Source organism: Mauremys reevesii, linkage group 9 (genome assembly GCF_016161935.1).
Source record: "Mauremys reevesii isolate NIE-2019 linkage group 9, ASM1616193v1, whole genome shotgun sequence".
NCBI lineage: Eukaryota > Metazoa > Chordata > Testudines > Geoemydidae > Mauremys > Mauremys reevesii.
In genome coordinates this window covers 62,093,943-62,109,884 of record NC_052631.1, presented here as the reverse complement: position 1 = coordinate 62,109,884, position 15,942 = coordinate 62,093,943, and the positions used below count along the sequence as shown (strand labels likewise).

Below are 15,942 nucleotides of genomic sequence, written 5' to 3'. Positions count from 1 at the left end.
CACCTGAGGGCAGGTTGCTGCTCTGGGACCAGGCAGGCACTGATGTCATCTCTAGGTCAGAATGGGGCTGCCCTCCTGCAATCTCCCTCTAGTCTGTGAGGTGTCAATGCTGTACTTAGATCAGGAGATGGGATGGGGCAACCGCCCAAGTGGGCTGAGCTCAGAATAAGGCAGGAGAGAGGGCATCAGGTTTCCCAGGAAAACCCTGGGTCTTTTCCGAGCTCTATGACTCTCAAGTCCTTAGGTAAGGGACATTTTTTCCCTACTTGTGGGAACTCCTAAAACCCTTGTGACTGAGGCAGAATCTCCCAGTCTGAAGTGAGAAGCAGCCCTGAAGTGATTCTCTAGTGCTACCAGTGCAGAAAAACGTTCTTGGTATCGCCAGCCCAAGCATTCCAACACCATGAGCTGGGCCCCACCAAAATCATGAGATTGGCTTCAAAATAATGAGATCTTCAAAAAACATTCATCTGGGGACCTCTTCATTTGCCTTCTGGTATCTGAGCCTGTCATAGGTCTTCTCCCCCACTTGGAGCTTTTGGGTTCCAAGATGGGGACCTGCATGGACTCCTCTAAACTAAAATTCTAGTTTAGATCTGGTTCTCGCTGCCACCAGTCAGTTTTTAAGTGTCTGACACACTCCCTGTTCCCCCAAAACTTTCCCTGGGGAACACAGATTCAAACCTGAATCTCAACACAAAGGGAAACAAACCATTTCCCTCCTCCCCTCCCCTAGTGCTTAGGAGAGATACCTGATTCAAACTCCTTGAATCTCAACACAAAGGGAAACAACCCATTTCCCCCCTCCCCTCTCCTAGTGCTTAGGAGAGATACCTGATTCAAACTCCTTGAATCAACCAAAGAGGGATTCACTTTTCCCCCTCCCCTTCCCCTGAAAATCCAAACAAGGGAAGAAATCAATCAAGTTCTAAAAAGAAAAGATTTTATTAAAGAAAGAAAAAAAAGTACACTCTCTCTGTATTACCAGGAAGCAAAAATACAGGGTCTAACTTATAAAAACTGGAGAGACTTCCCCTCCCTCCTCCTCAGCATAATCAAAGTAACAGCAAACAGAAATAAAGAATTCCTCCAGCAAACACACAATTGCAAATATAGAAAGCAACTCAAAAGACTAATCCGCCTTTTTAACTAATACTCACTATACTGGATAGTAGGAAATACTCCAGGAGAACTTGGAGACATGTCTGGCCTCTCTTAGATCCAAAGAGAGCACACAGAGCAAACAAGGAACACAGACAAAGCCTTCCCTCCACAGAGATTTGAAATTATCCTGTCCCTTGATTGGTCCTCTGGTCAGGTGTTCCTCAGGTTACTGAGCTTGTTAACCCTTTACAGGTAAAAGAGACTTTAACCCTTAACTATCTGTTTATGACAGAGCCACTAGGGTGCACTCAATTCATGTTCTCCAGCTTCTCTTTGCAACCACGAGGGCTTAAAATTGGCTAACAAATAAAATAAAATAAAATAAAGAGCAGAGATTCTCAGATAAATCACTTGACTCCAGCAGTGGGCGCTTTAAGAAAAGCACCCTATATCATAAGATAATAAAGAGCCCTACCTCTTATCTAACATGTTCAATCAGTAGATCTCAAAGCACGTTACAAAGGAGGTCTGTAGCATTAGCCCCCTTTTCGAGATGGGAAATTGAGGCACAGAGAAGAGCAGTGACTTGCCTAAGGTCACCCAGGAAGACAATAGCAGAGCCAGGACTAGCACTTAAGTCTCCTGAGTTCCATCTAGTTCTCTATCCACTAGGCCACAGTGCATTTGAAGTAAGGGGTCATAGTCAATACATTCCTGTAACGGTTATTTTGGGCTCTTCCAATACCATCGTTATTGAAGTTACACATTTTGACCTGTGGTCTGTGCTGGTACAGGGGCATCCTTGTTAAAATGAGTTTCTCACAGCAGGTTGCATCTGAGTTCTTGTTAGGCCTGAACACAAGTTAACTGGACCATGTCTCCGATGTCCCCATGGGAAAGTTTAAAAGCCATTGAAGGCCTTGCAGTGCACTGACATACTGGGATTTTCAGAAAGCCTTTGACAAGGTCCCTCAGCAAAGGCTCTTAAGCAAAGTAAGCTGTCATGGGATAAGAGGAAGGGTCCTCTCATGGATCAGTAACTGGCAGAACCATAGGAAACAAAGCGTAGGAATACTGCATGCAAATGTGATCTCCCCATCTCAAAAAAGATACTTGGAATTGGAAAAGGTTCAGAAAAGGGCAACAAAAATGATTAGGGGTGTGGAACAGCTTGCATAGGAGGAGAGATTAATAAGACTGGGACTTTTCATCTTAGAAAAGACAACTACAGGGGATATGATAGAGGTCTACAAAATCATGATTTGTGTGGAAAAAGTAAATAAGGAAGTGTTATTTACTCCTTCTCAGAACAGAAGAACTAGGGGTCACCACATGAAATGAATAGGCAGCAGGTCGAAAAGAAACAAAAGGAAGTATTTCTTCACACAATGCACAGTCAACTCCTTGCCAAAGAATGTTGGGAAGGCCAAGACTATAAGAGGATTCAAAAAAGAACTAGATAATTTCATGAAAGATAGGTCCATCAATGGCTATTAGCCAAGATGGGCAGGGATGCCCCACCATGCTCTGAGGGTCTCTAGGTTCTGTTTACCAGAAATTGGAAATGGATGACAAGGGATGGATCACTTGATGATTCCCTGTTCTGGTCATTCCCTCTGAAACACCTGGCATTGGTCACTGTCGGAAGACCGGATACTGGGCTAGATGGACCTTTGGTCTGACCCAGTGTGGCCATTCTTATGTTACAGCTGTTCAGCCTCCTTGATACCTGTGATGTCATAATCCTGCTCAGTTCTCCAGTCTTCCATGGAGTCTGGATGGAAAGACAGGGGAGTTGTCACCTAGTGAGCTGGGCCTGTAAGAGCAACCAGTGTTCAGGCAGAGAGGGGCTCCTGGGAGAGTAGAGTCAGGGCTCCGTTAAAGAGCCAGAGACAAGGGCCTGGCCTGAGTGTAACCCACCAAACTTTGATTACACCCGTACCCGTAATAATTCCATTGTATTGCAGGGACAGTGAGCAGGTTCAGTCTGTTCTGACAGCGGAACTCCCACCTGTGGAGACCACCACAAATATGCAAATTGGGACAGTTGGGGATGCCAGTAGCCTGAGTTGCTCCGATGTGGAGGAAAGACACCACAGTGTAGTAAAGCTGCTCAGACTAAACAAAAAAAAATCCTTCTGTTGATAAGACGACAATCTGTGGGTTAACTAAGACGCCTCATAAATCGAAACATGCTCTTATCATTACAGCAATACAGCACATACCTGTCAAAGAAAAATAACAGTATCTAACATACAGATTTCTTCAGTACTGAAAGGTACACGGGCCACTAATCCTATGCACTGAAAGCATGCGCTGCTTATTTGGCATTTATGTCCTCACACCCTCCTGAGCTGACCAAGCAGCAAGCACTCTGTTCTTTGAATAGGCTGGGATCCTTCTCCTGGTAGTTATCTGCTTGCTGCAGGTAGCCAAAGCAGGCCTGCGAACATCAGCCCTCGGGGAAGAGATCTTCAGCGCCCTTCCAATATGGCAGTCTCTCTCTGGGGCTGGCTGAACTGGCGGAACTGGAGGTTCAAATCAAGTCTCTGGTGTACATCCACAGCAGGGATCGGTCATCAGTGCTATGTTTAGATGGAGTTGAGGCATCAGCCTTTTATAAACTCTTGCCAAAAGATTAGGCACATTGTTCATTTTTACAGTTCTTGGTAATAGCAGCACATTAGATACAAAAATTACCATTAGCAATAACAACAAATTCATTGCAAGTGTCCATTTACAATCATTTTTGCTATGCCACACCTTTGGCTCAATACCATGTGCTTGGGGCGGCACCTTGGGAGGGGGCGGCGATCGGGGTTTGTTTTTGTTGTTTTTGGTTTGGCCAGGCGGCACTGGGGGGGGCGGGGACTTGGGCGGCGCTGGGGCGGGGACTTGGGCAGTGCGATGCGACGCTGGGAGGCGGGAACTTAGGCGGCGCGACGGGGTGCTGGGGGGGCGGGGACTTGGGCGGTGCGACGGGATGCTCAGGGGGCGGGGACTTGGGCGGCGCGACGCGACGCTCGGGGGGGGGGACTTGGGCGGTGCTACGTGAAGCTCGGGGCGGGACTTGGGCGGCGTGACGTGACGTTCGGGGGGGCGGGGACTTGGGCAGCGCGACGCGACGCTCGGGGGGCGGGGACTTGGGCGGTGCGACGCGACGCTCGGGGGGGCAGGGACTTGGGCGGTGCAACGCGACGCTCGGGGGCGGGGACTTGGGTGGCGCGATGCGACGCTCAGGGGGGCGGGGACTTGGGCGGCACTACGCAACGCTCGGGGAGGGGTCGAGCGGCGCTCTTTGTTTTTGCTTGGGGCGGCAGAAATGTTAGAGCCGGCCCTGGGCAGGATCCCCAACTGACCAAACCCAAAGATCTGTCCTGGATTCCCCCTTTCTCCCCACACCTCTTGCCTGCCCGCTCCCTGGCCGGCTGGGAGGCCAGGGACCCAGAAAGCTTGTGGCTTTGGGCGGGAGCTTGGAGGGTTTGTTCAGCTTCCCCCAGTGTAGGGAAATAACTGGCCAGAGCCGGCTTAGTGCCAGGGGTGCCAGGAACCCTGGGACCACGAGGGAGAGCCCTGGCATTTCGAGCACTAGCCGGTGGTCGGAGCAGTAAGGAACAACCAATGAATGGAGCCACGAGCTCTGTCTGTGGCCCTGTCTCTCTCTGTGGATGTGCCCCGTCAGCCCAACAGGGCCTGGTCAGAACAGGGGGCCTCGGGCCGTCCCTTCCATGGGGCTGTGTCCAGGCAAGCTCTGCTGAGAGCGCAGCACGGCTTGCGGCTGAGGGGGGTTGGGGAGGGTCCTCCTACCATCCTGCTTCTCCAGGAGAAGCTGTGCTGAGTCACCATGGCCACCCAGATGACCGGGACCAGAAGGACGCAGGTGTACATCACCCAGGAGCTGTCCCAGCAGGCACAGAACCAGCTCTGCATGATCCCCACTACCGTGTCAAACATGCTGGGAAGGACGGTCTGGACACGCACTGGGGGTGGAGATGCTACACTCCCTGCTGCTGCTGTGGCTGGATCTCTCCTGAGGGGCTGTTTGTTCCAGTGACGCATCATAAAGGGCCAGGACCAGGCGGGTCCTGACATCACAAAAGGACTGCAGGCATCAGAGGTGGGCAAGACCCTGGCTCCCTGCAGTCCCTCCCCAGCACCCCATGAAGGTACTTAGAGACTGTGACTGAGTCACCCCGTAACCTTCTCTTCATTAAGCAAAAGAGATTGAGCTCCTGAGTCTCTCACTAGGCGGCAGGGTTTCTAACCTTTGAATCAGTCTTGAGGCTTTTTTCTGACTTCTCTTTCATTGATAACATCCTTCTGGAAGGGCATTCACCAGCATAAGCCCTTGGAGAATGGCATTAAATTGGAGTAACACCACAGTGAATCAGGCAGGTGCTGTGAGGCTCTGGATGGGACTGGTCCCCAGACCGGGTGTCTGTCTGTCAACATCCACCGGCCAATGTCAGAAGACGAGATACTGAGCTAGATGGACCTTTGGTCTGACCCAATATGGTCGTTCTTATGTGCCACCATCTTCCACCCTGGCACTGTTCAATTTAGAGACAGGGAGAGGAGAATTTTCAGAAGAAAATCTGATTAAGCAATTCTCTGCTCAGTATGACTAAGGATATCTCCATTTACTGTACACATTCACACAACATTGCGCATGCTTGCATTTTATCAGGAGATTGGTGACATTTGATGCAAAGCCTCAACTGCTGGAGTAACGTGATTATATGAGACTCTCAGCTTCCATGACAACAATAAGTAAGTTTCTGGCATTCATGGTTGTTCAGAAAAGAAAAAATGTGACCCAAGTGCATCCTAAAGATTGAAAACCCAGAAGGTGAATAAACAGAATCCAAATTTATTTTTTTAATCATGGTTTTGGAACCAATCTCTCGATTTTTATGGGACCTGACTCAAGATTTTTGCACTCTGGAGGGTCATAATACTGAAATTATATAGTACAAACTTCTGTTTGCAACACATATGTGACCTCTTGATAACCCTCTTATTTTTCATATAGAGTTTAAATAAATAAAAGTAAACTGAGTTGCGGAGTTTTATTTTTGATAAATCTGGGAATTAGAGCGACAGCCATTCCTGTGTTATTATTAGAGCTGGTCCAAATTTTCAAAAGAACTATTTTTGCTGAATTTGCTGACTGGGCCAAGACAACACAGAGCCTAGAGCCAGGTCGCTTGACGAGACATGTCTGCTGATGCACAGCCTACCTTGTGTAGCGTGTATGTGTGTGTCTGTGAGAGAGCGACAGGCAGACAGTGCATGCAGGTACCCCTTCATGGGGTACAACTCTGCCTGACACAACCTGCCAGGCGTTGCCGTTGTCTTTGGCAGTACGCTGTACTCTGGTCGGAGCAGGCAATATAAAACTCAGCGTAACATTTCTCGTCAGGTTTAGGTCACAATCATACACTTTTTCTGGGTACTAGACCTGCATGTTGGGACATCATTAAACCAAGGCTATTTTTAAGGTACATGCAGGCCCCCATGGGGGTGGGGTGGCAGCAGGGCCTTGGGGAGAAGGGGCAGGGTGGGGTGGGGGACTCAGGGAGAAGGGGCAGGATGGAGGCACAGCCTCGGGGAGAAGGGGCCGTGTGGGGGCAGGGGATTGAGGAGGAGGAGTGGGATGGGGGCAGGGGTTCAGGGAGAAGGGGCAGGGTGGAAGCAGGGCTTTGGGGAGAAGTGGTGGGGTCAGGGCCTCAGGGAGAAGTGTGCCAGGCTCAGATATAATGACATGGGCCTATATCTTCAAAGGGTGTCTAGGCAACTAACGCTCAATGATAAGATTTAGACCCTGGTCCTAGTGCCAATGGGCTGGCAATGTAATTTCCAGCCTGGCACATGGCAGGGGGCAGGGGCAAACAGCGGTGCATAGGAGATGGATAAAGAAGGACCAAGGTTACAGCCAGCTGGTTGTTTACTGAGGTCCCCACTTCAGCAAAGTGCCTTGACTTCAGTGGAACTCGAAGAGCTTCAGTTGCTTAGAACAGGAGTACTTGTGGCACCTACAACAGGGTGCTGGCTAGGAAAGGCAAGCCAGGCCCATTAGCCCTGTTCAAGAGGAAAAAGGGTTAGTTGGGCTGGCTGAGGGGCCATCCCCTAATTACCAGAGTGGCTCCACCTGCAGGTCTGGGTAGCCAGCCTGCCCTATAAAGCTGGCTAAGAGACAGGAAAGGGAGGGGTCTGGGGTCGAGATCCCTGCTGGCTGGGAGGCTAGTAGTCTCCAAGAGTGTTGGTCTCTGTAAATACTTGTAAAAGGTGGTGGGAACGGACACAAACAATAAAATGACACGGGTGCGGTGCCTCAGCTGGTCTCTGGGTGTTTTTGGTGCCTAGACTGGTGTTACACGTGGGGACTCATCCAGGATTTGACGCCAGCGACTGTGGTTGGTGACCCTGGAGATGGAAGAGACCCTAAAATGGCTGGTGAAGCAGCAGGAGGAGATGAAGCAGACCGTGGTCAATCTCCAGTTGGCCCAACAGACCGAGAAGCAGGCCTTCCTGACCTGGCAGGTGGAACAACAATGGAGCCTGCAGGATTTTATCAGGGAGCAGACCTGAGCTCCTCCCTGCTCAGAGCCGCATGGTAAGCAGGCGGGGCTGCGAGCTCCGGTCCCACTGGAGCCATGCCGCTGCAGCACTGTCCAGGGGCCAGGGTAGCTTCTGGATGCGGTGCACTGAGGCTCCGAGAGAGAGGAGAGGCGGGGGTAACCCACAAGCGGCCCTGGACAGAGCTAAAGCGGCGTGGCTCGGGCGGGGCCTGAGCTCCTCCTCATTCGGAGCTGCGTGGTAAGCAGGGCCGGCTCCAGGCACCAGCCTATCAAGCACGTGCTTGGGGCGGCACCTTGGGAGGGGGCGACGATCGGGGTTTGTTTTTGTTGTTTTTGGTTTGGCCAGGCGGCACTGGGGACTTGGCGGTGCAATGCGTCGCTGGGGCGGGACTTGGGCGGTGTGACGGGGTGCTGGGGCGGGGACTTGGGCGGGCGATGTGACGCTGGGGGACGGGGACTTGGGCGGGGCGATGTGACGCTGGGGGGGGCGGGGACTTGGGCGGGGCGATGCGACGCTGGGGGGACGGGGACTTGGGCGGGGCGATGCGATGCTGGGGGAGCGGGGACTTGGGCGGGGCGATGCGACGCTCGGGGCGGGGGCGGGTGGCGCTCTTTTTTTTGCTTGGGGCGGCAGAAATGTTAGAGCCGGCCCTGGTGGCGGGGCTGCGAGTTCAGCCCCGGGAAGCGCCGATCAGCCTGGGCCTGGCTGGGGGTGAGGTGCCCCCTGTGCCTGCACAGCTCGTCTGGGACAGCATTGCCGTGCTCCGGGGCAGTCTCCTTCCCCGCCCCCCATCCCGTGGGGCTGTGCACGGGGCGCTCCGAGGGCAGCCTAGCCCGGATCTCTCTGTGGGTTTCGGTGTTTGAGTTGCTTCCATCAGGGCATGGAGAGAAGCTCAAATATAAGAAGGTAAATGAAATAAACAGAAGCCTCCTTCATTGCAGCAGAAATCCTACTGCTGCATTCTGTGGGCGGAAGGACAGCCACCCAGGGAAGCTGCGCTCTCTCCCCTCCACTGCCGCGCGAGAAGCGTCTTTCCTGCCTGTGCCCCCTGCCACCACCCTTTTAACAGATGGATCACCAAAGAGGCCAGGGGACTCATTCCAGACAGGCGAGTACCCAAAGCAGTGTCTGACAGTCACCCTGCCTAGTGATTCCAGAGAAGACAAGCTGAGGACTAATTAGAAGGACAAACTGCGCCTCTCCGTGGCTGCCTTCGTGATGGGCCTGCTCACAGCTTTGTGTGAGTACTGATTTCCCCGCACTGAGATTTGATGAAAATAAACTCTCTAGCAAATAAAGTTTACTGGCAGACTACAGCAATATATACAAGAAATCTCGGTGGGAAATACATTCCTGTCATGAAACCCCTATCCAAAGTTATGTATTGTTTTTTCTTTAAAGAGGTGGCGTAGAGTGGCTATGTTTAAACTTGAATTTAAACCAGCTGTGTTTTGTTTTTTAAGTATGTTCATGCATCCTGTGCTGTGTCAACACTTCATGTGACTAGGCAGCATAGCAAGATGTACTGGAATCATGCCATTTGTGTGCTTCAGAGATTGTGATACTTTTCTAACAGTGCAGCTGATGGAGAGAGTGCAACATTAACCTTTAGAAACTCAGTATGCTGCATTACTTGTATTGAACTGCAGAGGAGATGGAATTTCGTAAGTGTTGCAGTCTTGTATAGGGGAATGTGAATAGAAGTTACAGGATAGAGAATGTATGGGGCAAATTCTGCACTGATTTACACCCTCTGCAGCAGTGGGCCTGGTCAAAGTACACACCTGGCCACTGGTACCTGCTTCCTCTCAAGATCCATCTGTATGATCATGCCATTTAATAATGGGCTGAGGCCTTAAAAACTGAAGTCCTGCCTACGCTGCATGGACATTTGAAATCCCATGGCACTTTCTGTAAGAGGATGCATTTCTGAAGAAGAGAGAGGGAAGGCTGAGGGAGAGGTCAGCAGTACAGATAGTGCATGCAGAAGCATTAAATATTGGATGATCAAATCTTTTTCATGTGTAACTTATTTACATAAGTCTCCTTATGTAATTTATAAGTACTTCCCACATTTAACTGAAAGTGGGTTTACTTTTTAAGCACTCATGTAATTAGGCTCTTTTGCCACTTCATAATAACGTATTCTGGTGTTATTTTCCTACTAATTCAGGCAACACACACACTGCTCCAATCTCATACAGGCAGACAGGAAGATTTCTTTAAATGAGGGTTTTTTTAAATCAAATTAAACTTGAAAATGAACCCAATCATTTCAGTATGCCTTGTATTATATTTTTATATTAACTTTAGTTCCACACTGTCCCTTCTTGGCAGGATGGAAGCTAACAGTTTAGCAGCTGCATAGGGAAAAGTTGATTATACTGACTCCTGGGGAAGGTGTGGGGACAGGGTAGGCTTGGGCAGTCAAGAAGCAGTTCATGCTTTTGGCAGGATGGGAATGAATCTCCCTTTTGTGGATGTGGTGAAGGCAACTTTATTTGGGGGAAGAGAGACTTGGGTTCTCTCTTGCTAAGGTTAGGCCTGAGGCCCACCGGGGTCTTCCAGCTAGGGTTACTAAAGGGCTCCCTGAGCTGGGGTTAGGGTTACTAATGGTTGGGGTTCCTGGGCTAGGGTTTATGGTTACTAAAGGTTGGCCTCCTGTGGCTAAAGTTAGCATTACTAAGGGTAGGGATTCCCAGGGTAAGATTAGGCCTATGGCCACTAGGGAGCCTCAATGCAGGGTTAGGGTTGCTAAGGAGAATCCACTCCAGAATAAGGCAACACATGGGGTTGCTGGATCTGCCTGGGCTAGGGATACTAAGGTTAGGGGTCCCCAGGGTATACATAGGCTTTGAGCTGATAGGGATCCTTGGATTACAGTTTTGGTGACTAAGGGTAGTGGTCGAGTTACTACGGGTGGGGATTTCTAGGATAGAGTTAGGCCTGCGGCTCATTAGTAACCCTAGCTGGGGTACCCTAAAGGAGGGTCTCCCCAGGCTAAGGTTAGGCTTGCACAGGGGATGGTGCTAGGAGGTCAGTGGTCATCTCTTGAAGTAGCTTGTGCTGGGCGAGGGGAAGGTTAGAAGGCTGGCTCAGTTTCTGTGGAGCAGTGGGGGTGGGGCTAGCAGGCCGCTCCTGAGAGGGGTTGTGTTTGGCATTGGGGTAAGTTGGTTGGTGGGTGACATGAGGCAGTTTGCACAAAGAGGGCAGGCCTAAGGGGTTGGCGGGCAGCTCCTGAGTTGGCTGGCTCTGGGTGGTAGAGTTGGTGTTGGCAGGCAACTCCTGAGGTGCAGTGGGACAACGTTAAGGGGTTGGCAGGCTGCAGCTGATGTGACTTGCGCTAGGGGCCTTGGGCCACTAGAGATTCCTCGCCTAAAATTGGGGTTCTAAGGATAGGGATCCCCAGTCTAGAATTACACCTGTGGCAGCAGAGATCCTCAAGATAGGGTCAGGGTTACTAATGGTAGTCCTCTCTAGGCCAGGGTCATACCTGGCAACAGTACAGCTCCCCGAGCTAGGGTTAGGGCTCCCTGGGCTCAGGCTAGGGTTACCAAGGGTAAGGATCCCTAGGCTGTGACCAGTAGGGTTTGTGGTGCTATGGTTAGGTTTACTAAGGGTAGGACACCCTGGACTAGGATTAGAGTTACTTAGCATAGGCCTCTAGGAGCTAGATTTAGGCCTGAGGCTTCCTCAATTAGTATTACAGTGATTAAGGCCAGGGATCCCCAGGCTAAGAGTAGAACTATAGCCAGTAGTGACACTCCAGCTAGGGTTAGGGTTACTAATAGTAGGCCTCTCTAGAGTAGGATTACACTTGGGGTCTGTATGATTCCCCAGGCTAGGGTTAGACTTACCAAGGGTAGTGGTCCCCTGCTTAGGGTTACCGAGTGTAGGGATCCCTGGCCTATGATTAGGTCTGAGCCCCTTAGGGCTCCCGGCACTAGAGTTAGGATTACTAAGGATAGGGCTCCACAGGCTAGGATTAGGCCTGTGGCCAGGAGGGATCCTCACACTAAGGTTAGTGTTACTAACGGCAGGCCTCTGTGGGCTAGGGCTATGCCTGAGGTCACTAAGCCTCCCCGGGCTAGGGTTAACATTACTAAGGGTAAAGGTTCCCATCTTATATTTAGGTCTTGAGCCTGAAGGGATCACTGGGCCAGAGTTAGGGTGACAAAGGGTATGTGTCTCTGGGCTAGGGTTAGGCCTCAGGTCAGTAAGACTTCCCACCCTAGGGTTTGGGTAATTTGGGTAAAATTCCTGGGGCTAGGACGGGGTTTATTATGGGTAGGGGTCTTTGTGCTAGGGTTAGGCCTGGAGCCAGCTGGGCTCCCCAGGTTAGGATTAAAATTTCTAAGGGTAGGGGCCCTACGGTAGGGCTCCCTGGGTTAGGGTTATGGTTATTAAGAATAGGCATCAGGTCAGTAGGGATTCCCAACCTAGGGTTAGGCTTACTAAGGGTTGGGCTCTGCAGTCTGGGTTTAGATCTGGGACCAATAGGGCTTCCCAGGCTAGTGTTAGAGACCCAAGGGTAGGGATTCTTAGGCTAGGATTAGGCCTGTGGCCAGTAGAGTTTCCCAGGCTAGAATTAAGCTTGGGGCCAGTAAGGATTCTCAGTCTAGAGTGAGGGTTACTGGAGGAGTAGGTCTCTCTGGGCTAGGGCTATACTTGAGGTCACTAGAGCTCACCAGACTAGGGTTAAGATGACTAAGGGTAGAGATCTCTGGCCTAGGATTAGGTTTGTGGCCAGTAAGATCCTCAAGGTAGGGATTGGGTTACTAATGGTAGGCCTCTCTAGGCTAGGGTTACACCTGGGGTCAGTAGGGCTCCGCAACCTAGAGTTAGGGTTACTAAGGGTAGGTGTCTGTGGGCTAGGTTTAGGCCTGGGACTATAGCCGCTTCCTGGGCTAGGTTTAAGATTCCTAATTGTAGCAATTCCCTAATAAAATAAGACTTTATATGAGCTTGTGCAGGAGAGGGTGGGGGCAGTACAAGATGCACATTTTGGGGGAAAGTCTGGGAGTGTACAGGGGTCACCCTGTAGAATAATTCATGCAAGTAAAAACCTTGGTGTGACTGGCAGGTCACAAGTGCACATAGATGTAGCTGGGAGTGCTAGGTGCTGGAAGCTGCTTGTGAGCCATCTGGACTGGAGGCTACGGCAGCAAAGCAGTATAAAGGTCACCCCAGCTAAGAGGGCTGGGGTGACACAGCTATTCATCAGTCTAGACTGTACCCTGGGTATGTCACAAGCGGTCTCTGGGAGCAGCAGAGGGTGCAGGATGGGATGGCTATACTGTATTATGGATGGTATGAGGGGATTGGCATGGCTATCCTATATAATGAGTGTTAGGGGCAGGAGAGGACAAGGGATCAGGACCAGGCTGACTGTATTGCATAATGGATGCTATGGGGAAGAAGACAGGGACAGTGTGGCTATACTGTATAATGGGTGCTAGGGGGTGGCAGAGGGTAGGGGGCTGGGGTTGCTATACTGTATAATGGACACTAGGGTGCTGCAGAGAGTGAGGGATTGGACAATTATACTGCACAATGGACAGTAGGGGGAAGCAGAGGACAAGGGTCAGAGTAGCTATGCTGCATAATGCATGCTAGGGGGCAACCAAGGGTGAAGGACAGATGCTGGGGCAGCTAAACTGTATGAGCGCTAGAGGGCAAGAGACCAGAGGATGGAGCAGCTATGGGTGCTAGGGACTGGCAGAGGATGAGCGACTAGGATGGCTATACTGTACACAGGGGCGGCTCTAGGCACCAGCAAACCAAGCTGTTGCCTAGGGCGGCCAAATCTAGGGGGCGGCAGGCTGGGCCGGTGGACCTGCCGCAGTCATGCCTGCGGGAGGTCCACCGGAGCCGCGGACGACCGGACCTGCCGCAGGCATGACTGCGGAGGGGGGCTCGTCCCGCGGCTCGGCTGGACCTCCCGCAGGCATGACTGCGGCAGGTCAAGCGGAGCCGCCGGACCCGTCCGCAGCCGTGCCCGCGGGAGGTTCGCTGTTCCCGCGGCTCCGGTGGAGCTCCCGCAGTCATGCCTGCGGCAGGTCCGCTCGTCCCGGGGCTCCGGTGGACCTGCCGCGGGAGCTCAACCGGAGCCGCGGGAAGAGGGGACCCGCCGCGGGACGGAGGAAGGGCGGCGCAGCACACCGCGCTGCCTGGGGCAGCCTAATTTCTAGAGCCGCCCCTGACTGTACAGTGGGTGCTAGGGAGCAGCAGAGGGTGAGTGTAAATGGGTTTACTCACCACAGGGGACATCTCCTTGTGACTGGGTCTAAGAATCCGCTCTCATAGAATCTATTGCCCCTTCCATCATTTGCTTGCCCTCGCTTGCTCTCCAGGATTCACTTTGCTGTCTCTTTGCAACAAACTACCTATAACCTGCCTCAGTCAGTCTTCAGAGCAACTTCCACATCTGTAAAACTTTCCCAGTGGCTGGTATGGGGACCTCGGCCTTCCCACTACTCCAGGTTCCAGCCCAGGGACACTATGCCCTGAACACTATGCAGCCATAGTTTGCTCAAGTTCTTGCTGTTTCCCCTCAGCCCTTTCATGCCTCTCTTCTCAGTAGACTAGAGTAGCTATGAGCCTCCACACTGCAGCCTCTTCTGCTCTCATTCCTGCTTTGATACAAGCCCCTGCTTACTCCTGCCTAGATGGGCTCTATCTTTAAATCTTCCTCTAGGTGTAGCCTACCAGGTTCATTAGTCCCTGGTGAGCCCTGTTAACCCCTTCAGAGCTGGTGTGTGGTGAACACCCCATCACTTACTCTCCCCCTCAAGACTGCAGCCCTCAGGGGCATGGATGCCTCCTACTCTGGATTTGCCAGAGCTGGGCCTGAAGGTCATCTCACTCCTGCTCTAATTCCCTCACCAAGAGCAATGGTTCTCTTCCATGGCGTTCCTGTACTTTTGCCAGCATGGTTGTGAGGCCTGGGTTCCCACTGCACTGTGGATGCTCAAGCTTGGGCTTCAAACTATGAGTCCACAAGCTGGAGTCCCTCAGATCTGGGCTTAGCGTGCAGTATAGACATATATAGAGAGAAACCCTGGTAACCCCCCAGGCACATTCCAGCTCCTTACAAAACAACAGCTGCTCCACATACCTTGTGGTTCTGGTCCCATTGCTAACAAAAGAGCCAAGAGGCAAGGCCCTCTTGACTAGTAGCAGCCTGACTTTCATGACAAGCAGCGCTCTCAAGTGTACTACATTTCAGCTGAAGCAGGCTCCCACGTTAGAAGACAAGGAGACACCCTCATGGAAATGCCCTTTCGGGGAAGGTTCACTGGGTCCACACAATCACAGCTCAACTGTTCCACTTCCCAGAGCTTGTTACTCAGCAACAACCTCATACATCTCCCATATGTTGCAATCAAGTATCAGCCACCTCATTTTATGAATAAGATAACTGAGAAATTGAACAAGTTCATTTCTAGCAGAGCTAAGAATAAAGTTGAGCCTTTTTGCTTCCACACTGCCCCTCACACAGAATCTGAATATGCTGCCTGTAACTGCTGCTCTTACCACTATATCTCCCTCCCAAAGCTGGGAATACAGGCCAAAATGTCTTGCTCCTATTCCTGCTTAAACCACAAGACCACAGCCGTCTCAGACAGCTGAGAATTAAACAGAGTCCTTGGTTCAAGGAGTCGGGGGGGCAGGGGGAGGATGAGAGAGAGAGAGACAGGCTTCCCCCTGTAGTGGTCTCAGAGTGTGTGTGTGTATGTGACTTTCTCCTCTAGTGGCTGCTCCACAAAGGTGGTTACTGTAGCTCAAGTAGTAACACTCTTGCTAAGAATATAGAAGTGCAGTGTTCAAATGGTGCTGAGGAGCGGGATGGTGCCTGGTGGTGACACATGATAAAACTCCTGTTTTAAAAAGGAGTTTGTATTAATTAAACAGAGAGAATGTCCTTAAACATTTTATACTCTGTAGATTATAGCACAGTGAACAAACACAAGTGTTCCCAATATCAGACATTTTTCATACGTTGCAGTGCCTTCTGTCACACATTGGCAAGTCTGAAGATTGAGAATTATGATAGCAAAGCCTTTAATAAAATGAGGGCCACTTTTCTTGAGCTCAGCTCTGGTCAGCTTCAGTTCCATTGTTAAAAATGGGAAATGGTGGCCATCTTTACTAGGGGCACTGTCCTTCTGTCTCCCCTCACTTTCCTCCCCCCGTCCCCCTCAGAGTAGTAACCATTATTACTGGTCGCTTCAATCCCACTGTAAATTATGGGAA

At 51.2% G+C, this 15,942-nt stretch overlaps 1 long non-coding RNA gene across 2 annotated transcripts; it reads left to right on the top strand.

Moving 5' to 3' along the window:
• Nucleotides 1-5,188: 5,188 nt before the first annotated feature.
• LOC120372220 lies at nt 5,189-9,897 on the top strand. Of its 2 annotated transcripts, XR_005584798.1 has the most exons (4): nt 5,189-5,270; nt 5,792-5,874; nt 7,471-7,720; nt 8,628-9,897. It is a non-coding gene; the product is annotated as an uncharacterized LOC120372220 (long non-coding RNA). The 2 variants fall into 2 exon arrangements; XR_005584797.1 differs by having other exon boundaries at nt 5,200-5,874.
• Nucleotides 9,898-15,942: the final 6,045 nt, after the last annotated feature.